We start from the raw sequence: 6,000 nt of genomic DNA, 5'->3' as shown, positions 1-6,000 counted from the left end.
TGCATACATGGATTCCCTCATTTTAATATTGTTGCTTATTAGCATCTGCTAAGTCCATTAGCATATACTGTGAGCAGCTCTGCTGTTTGGCTTCCACTGCTTGTACCGAGTATGCGTCTGAATTGCACACGCCCTATGCATAGTCACTCATTGCAGACAATCGCCTACTACAATACAGATAATAGGTTCATAGGTTCATAGGTTAATACTAGGCTATCTGCCCTAGGGCATTTATAAGCCTAGCCAGAGTTGTGTGGCTTTCACCACCCCTTAGGTTGAAGAATACTATACCCATTAGTTTGCCGTGCCTCTGTCCAGCAGTGATACAGAGATGATCCTCGGGGTAAACCTACAATCTCCCATCCACTGGTCAAGATTCCTCTTGAACAGAGCCAGCGAGGTGCTCTGTCTCACATGGATCGGGATTCTGTTCCACAGCATAGGGAGTCTATGGGTGATGAATCTGTCCCTCCAGCACGTCCTATTTATATCCGTGTTGAGGTTTAAGTCTCTTGCTCTTGTGGCTCTGGTGGATTTGGATTTTTTGAGGTGGAGCATGTCCATTAATTCCGGGTTGGACATGGCCTTGTATGTCAGGCACAGGTCACCTCTGAGCGGACGGTATGCGACTGAATAGAGCTGGAGTTTCTTCAGTCGGGCAGCATATGGCATATTTTTGAGCCCCTTTATCCTTTTGGTGAGGAACTTTTGGGGTCTTTCCAATTGCTGCAGGTGTCGGGTAAGATACATTTCGAATGGGGCATTGTACTCAATCATTGGTCTGATAAGTGAAGAGTACAGGGGAACAATGACCTCCCTTGATCTGGATGTGAATCCCTTCATAATCAGGTGGGCAATGTAGAATGTCCTCCTAACCACTTTGGCAATGTGAGTGTCAAAAGAAAGGTTACTGTCAACTTGGGTCCCCAGGTCCCTGATAACCTCTTCTGTGCTTAATGGATTGCCACCTATGTGGTAACTTGGGGTTACCTTGTTTTTACCAAAGGGTATGACTATACATTTTTTGGCGTTTAGCTTAAGGCCATGGCTCTGGCACCAGTTATCCATTTCTATGAGACCTCTCTGAAGGATATCTGTGTCTGATGGATTTTCAACTATGGCGCCCAGTTTGCAGTCATCTGCAAACTTTGTCAGCCACAATCCTCCTATGTTTGCCTGCACTTCCGAAAAGTAGATGCCGAACAAGAGGGGGCCCAGGACTGAGCCCTGTGGGACACCACTTGTGACCGGCTTGGAGTCTGACATGGCACCAGCAACTCTAACCCTGTGGGTTCTGTCCTTGAGCCAGTTTGCAACCCATCTTGTGACATATGGGTTTACATTTAAGCTGGTGAGCCTTTCTATGATACCCGAGTGGGGTATTGTGTCGAAAGCTTTTGCAAGGTCAAGGTAGGCTGTGTGAACTGCCTTACCCTCATCAATGGCCTTGGTGACTGTTTCAAAAAGTCGACCAAGTTCAAGAGGCATGATCTGCCCTTGACAAAGCCGAATTGGGTAGGATCCAATGTCTGTAGGTCCCCTATGTCTTTATTTATGAGTTCCATTATGATCCTCTCCATAGCTTTGCAGACCAGGCTTGTTAAGCTTATGGGGCGGTAATTACCAGGGTCCGTAGAAGCACTGCCTTTGTGGAGTGGGACCACAGTTGCCGTACGCCACTCTTTGGGTACGTATCCTGTGGTAAGGCTAAGATTAAACAGCAGCCTTATGTGTGGGTTTAGTTCCTCCTTGAGTTCATGTAGCACACAGCCAGGGACACCATCCGGTCCCATTGATGCTGTGTTTTTAGCTTTAGAGAGAGCAGCTCTCACCTGGGCATTTGAGATGATTGGGAGGCTACACTCTGCTGGGATAGATATTTCTTCTTTTGGGGGGAAGGGAGGGGAGAAATTTTCACTGAACCTGTCTGCCAGTATGTTTGCAATGTCTGTGGGTTCAGTGATTTTTGTATCATTTTGGACTAATTCTGAGCATATCTGGGAGTTTCCACCCAGATTTCTAACATAGCTAAAGAAGGCCTTATGATTGTCTTTTGAGTCCTTGGCGATTTTTCTCTCAAAGTTGGCCTTGGATGATTTTATGAGTGATCGTAGTTTTTTACTAGTATTGATCAGAGATGTCTTCCCTTTTAGGGATTTTGCTCTATCTTGTAGTAGCTTTCTCCTCTTGTTGTAAAGTTTGTTTATGGCTGGGGTCCACCAGATCGGGCGCTTGCCTTTGGTGGAAAGGGTCTTGATTTTATTTGGGATTGCTTGATCCATGCAATCCTGGAGGTGCTCGTAGAAAGCATTTGTAAAGGATTCAGCAGCGTGGGATGTGGTTTCCAATGGCTCAGGGGCCTTGAAGGATACCACACCAGTCTTAAGAAGTGTGAAGTTGGCTTTTGAGAAGTTCTTCACTGTGGTCTTTTTTGTGGGGGGGGGGGGCGGGATGTGGATCTCCAGTGAGATTAGTTTATGGTCTGATCTCACCAATGAGGGATATATTTCCGGTGTGGAGCATTTTGTCCCCATGTTTGTGATGATCAGGTCTAGTATATTTTCACCTCTTGTGGGAATGGTGACAAGTTGTTCCATAGCATTTGAGTTTATGAACTCCAGGAACCTTTGGGCTAGGGTATTGGGGCTTGAGTAATGTTCCCAGTCTATGTTTGAGTAGTTGAAGTCACCCAATATGATGGTGTTTGGAGAGACATTTATACTCTCCAGTGTCTTCAGGAAGGCTGTGTGGGGTTCCTGAGTCTGAGAGGGTGGCCTGTAACATGCTACAAACTGTAGAGCAGTTTTGCCTATGGTTAATTGCACCTGAATGGTCTCTGATGCTTCGTGAGTTGCCACCAGCCTGGAGGTGTGGGTATCCTTGATGAATATGGATACACCCCTCCTTTTGTGGTGCAGTCCGGGTTTTGGGGCGGAACGCATGATATGAGGTAAAACCTGATAGTGCTGGGGTGCTCTCAGGAGCCTTGAACCAGGTTTCAGTCACAGCACAGACATCGATGTTCTCCATACTGAGGAGGGCTTCGAGTGCATCTTGAGATTTAGACTTCTGGCATTGAGCAGCATTACCCTTAGTTTTTTTCCATTATTGTTTTCTAGGGTGGTGGGTTTAGAATTTGAGCCTTGTCTAAAAAGGCACTATGGGGGTGGCAAGAGCCTTTGCCAATATCCGAAACCCAGGGTGACAGGTGCAAGCCGTCCCTTGTGAAGCAGCGTGGCTTGTCAAGCATGTCATTCCAGGCAGACAGACATTGGATCCCCTTAGAATGACAACAGAAATTAAGCCAATTATTAAAACTGATCATTTTGTCTCTGTATTGTGGCATCATTCTTGGTGAAGGTAGGATACTGCTCAGGGTCAGGGTCATACCAGCCTGGGCTACATAATCTGAGAGCTCCTTTATGTCTCTTTTCATGTAGTCCAGGGAGGTACGTCTCAGGTCATTCACACCGGCATGGACAATGACTGAGTCATACTTGTACTTGCTGTGGAGTGACCTGAGTGCTTGTGTTATGTGGCGGATTCTAGCGCCGACAGAATGTTTCTGAAACGCAGCATTTTTCTTTTTTTCAGATTTGCAGATTGCAGCAAGGACCTGACAGAAATATTTGATGGAGGTTTAGATTAATCAGTTATGCTTGGGAGCAACAGATTCAATTTTTCATAGTGCTAATAGTTTTCAGATATTTCATGTGAGCAAAATTGCTGTTTAATAACCTTAAGTAAGCTGGTAAATGGATCCATCAAATAAATGTTCCATTCTAAACTGTGGTTTAGATTAATCAGTTATACTTGGGGGCAACAGATTCAATTTTTCATAGTGCTAATAGTTTTCAGATAATTCATGTGAGGAAATTTGCTGTTTAATAACCTTACGTAAGCTGGTAAAGGGATCCATCAAATGTTCAAGCATTTTGTTTTCAAACATACAATCCATTGGCCTCAAAAATCTTGATCAGAAGTATATATTATATTAAAGTTATGTACTCACCATAATGATGCATCTGTGTTGCCCGTTTTCATTCTTCCTCAGTGTATGGGTCTCAGATCTGATCCTTGGATCCAACTCAGCCAATCTATTTAGATTCTTGGATCTGACTCTTGAGCTCCTCCCTTTAACCATAATGCCCCTTGCTTGCCAGATTATCTCAGATCGAGTTTGCTGCTGCTAAATATGCTTGAAGGCATAAATACGTATAATAATAATGATAACAAGAAACAGAGTAGGGGGGCTCAGACTGGGAACAACGGTCCTCATATACCTTATCAGGTCACTCCCAAAGGATAAGGATAGGGGAAGGAACGTGGGGAGTTGAGGAAGAATGAAAATGGGCAACACAGATGCATAGTTATGGTGAGTACATAACCTTTATAACTGATGTTGTCATTTTCATTCATTCCTCAACGTATGGGACACAGTCCCCAGCTACAATAATCTTGGGTGGCCCCCATGGAATGATATTCCGGAGAACCATGGAGTTGAAAGTAGCTCTTTTTCTGGATATGATGTCCAACTTGTAATGAGCAATAAATGTATGAGAACTGGACCAGCTGGCTGCAGTACAGATATCATCAGCTGAGGCTCGGTCCCAAAAGGGGGACGATGTAGCCATGGATCTAGCTGAATGAGCCTTTGGGGATTTATGTAAGGCCAATCCTCTTAGAGAATATACAAAAGACATGCAATCTGTTATCCATTTAGCTAAGGTAACTTTAGATATTGGTTTTCTCAATTTATTTTTAGCAAAGGAAGCAGACAGTTGATCATTTTTTTGAAATCCTTTTGTTCTATGTAGTTAAAAATGAAGTTGTCTATGTACATCTAAAAGATGTAGCATGTATTCTCTCTTATTGTCAAATTTTGGAAAGAGACTGGTAAACTGTTTACTTGATTCATGTTAGACTCAGAAATAACTTTTGACAGGAAGGAAGGGGTTGTATATTAAGGACACTCTGTCTTTGTGAAAAACCAAATAAGGCGGTCTTGAGTAGAGTGCTTGGAGTTCAGAAACTCACCTTGCAGACATAATGGCAATAAGAAAAATTGGTTTCCAAGAGAGAAATTTTAGGTCTGACTTAGTCAAAGTTTCAAAGGGAGATTGGATTAGTCTTTAATAAAACAGCAACATTCCATGGTGGAGTAGGGTCACTTAGTGGAGGTTTAAGCAGAAAAATATGCTTCATAAAGGACTTACAAATTTTAAAAGATGCTAGGGGGAAGACATTATGTCCTATGTAGTAATTAGAGATGGCAACCAGCTGGACTGTTATGGTGGAGAAACTGGCACCACCCTGGAAAACTGAAGCCAGAAAATCTAGTACAGCAGTTATCGGAGCTGTAAAGGGATCCAGTTTTCTTTGTTCCATCCAATATAAAAATCTCTTCTATTTATTCTTGGAAATCTTTCTGGTGTTTTGAGATGAGGATAAAATGTGACAAATTGGAGAGGGAAGCCTGGACTGTCTAGACATCATCAGAATTGGAGAAACCATACAGTTAACTTGAGGTCTTGAATGTCCAGACGAATCATTCCTGATCGATGTGATAGTAGATATGGACTGGGGTTCAGTGTCCAAGGAGGACATAGAAGATGAGACCATAGGAATGGCAACCACACCTGCCGAGGCTAGAAGGGGGCTATGAGAATTACCTTGCTCTTCAACTGTTGTGCTTTCTGGAGAAATTTTGGAATTAAAAGGAGGGGAGGTTAAGCATACAGGAGACTGGGGGGTCAAACATGGACTAGAGCATCTTTCAGTGACTCCCCCTAAGGGGGAATTAGGGCAAAGAACCTGCTGCACTTCTTGTTGAAGGGAGATGCAAAGAGGTCACAGCAAAGTTGTCCCCAGTGATGAAAAATCATTTCCATCACAGCAAGATTGAGAGACCACTTGTGCAGCATCAGGAAGGTTCTGCTGAGCTTCTTGGCTAAAATGCTGTATTTCACTAAGAATGTGCATTGCCACAAGAAAGCAGTT

Source organism: Protopterus annectens, chromosome 2.part2, assembly GCF_019279795.1.
Source record: "Protopterus annectens isolate FY-2018-M chromosome 2.part2, PAN1.0, whole genome shotgun sequence".
Taxonomy (NCBI): Eukaryota; Metazoa; Chordata; order Ceratodontiformes; family Protopteridae; genus Protopterus; species Protopterus annectens.
Note: the sequence above shows the minus strand (reverse complement) of the source record.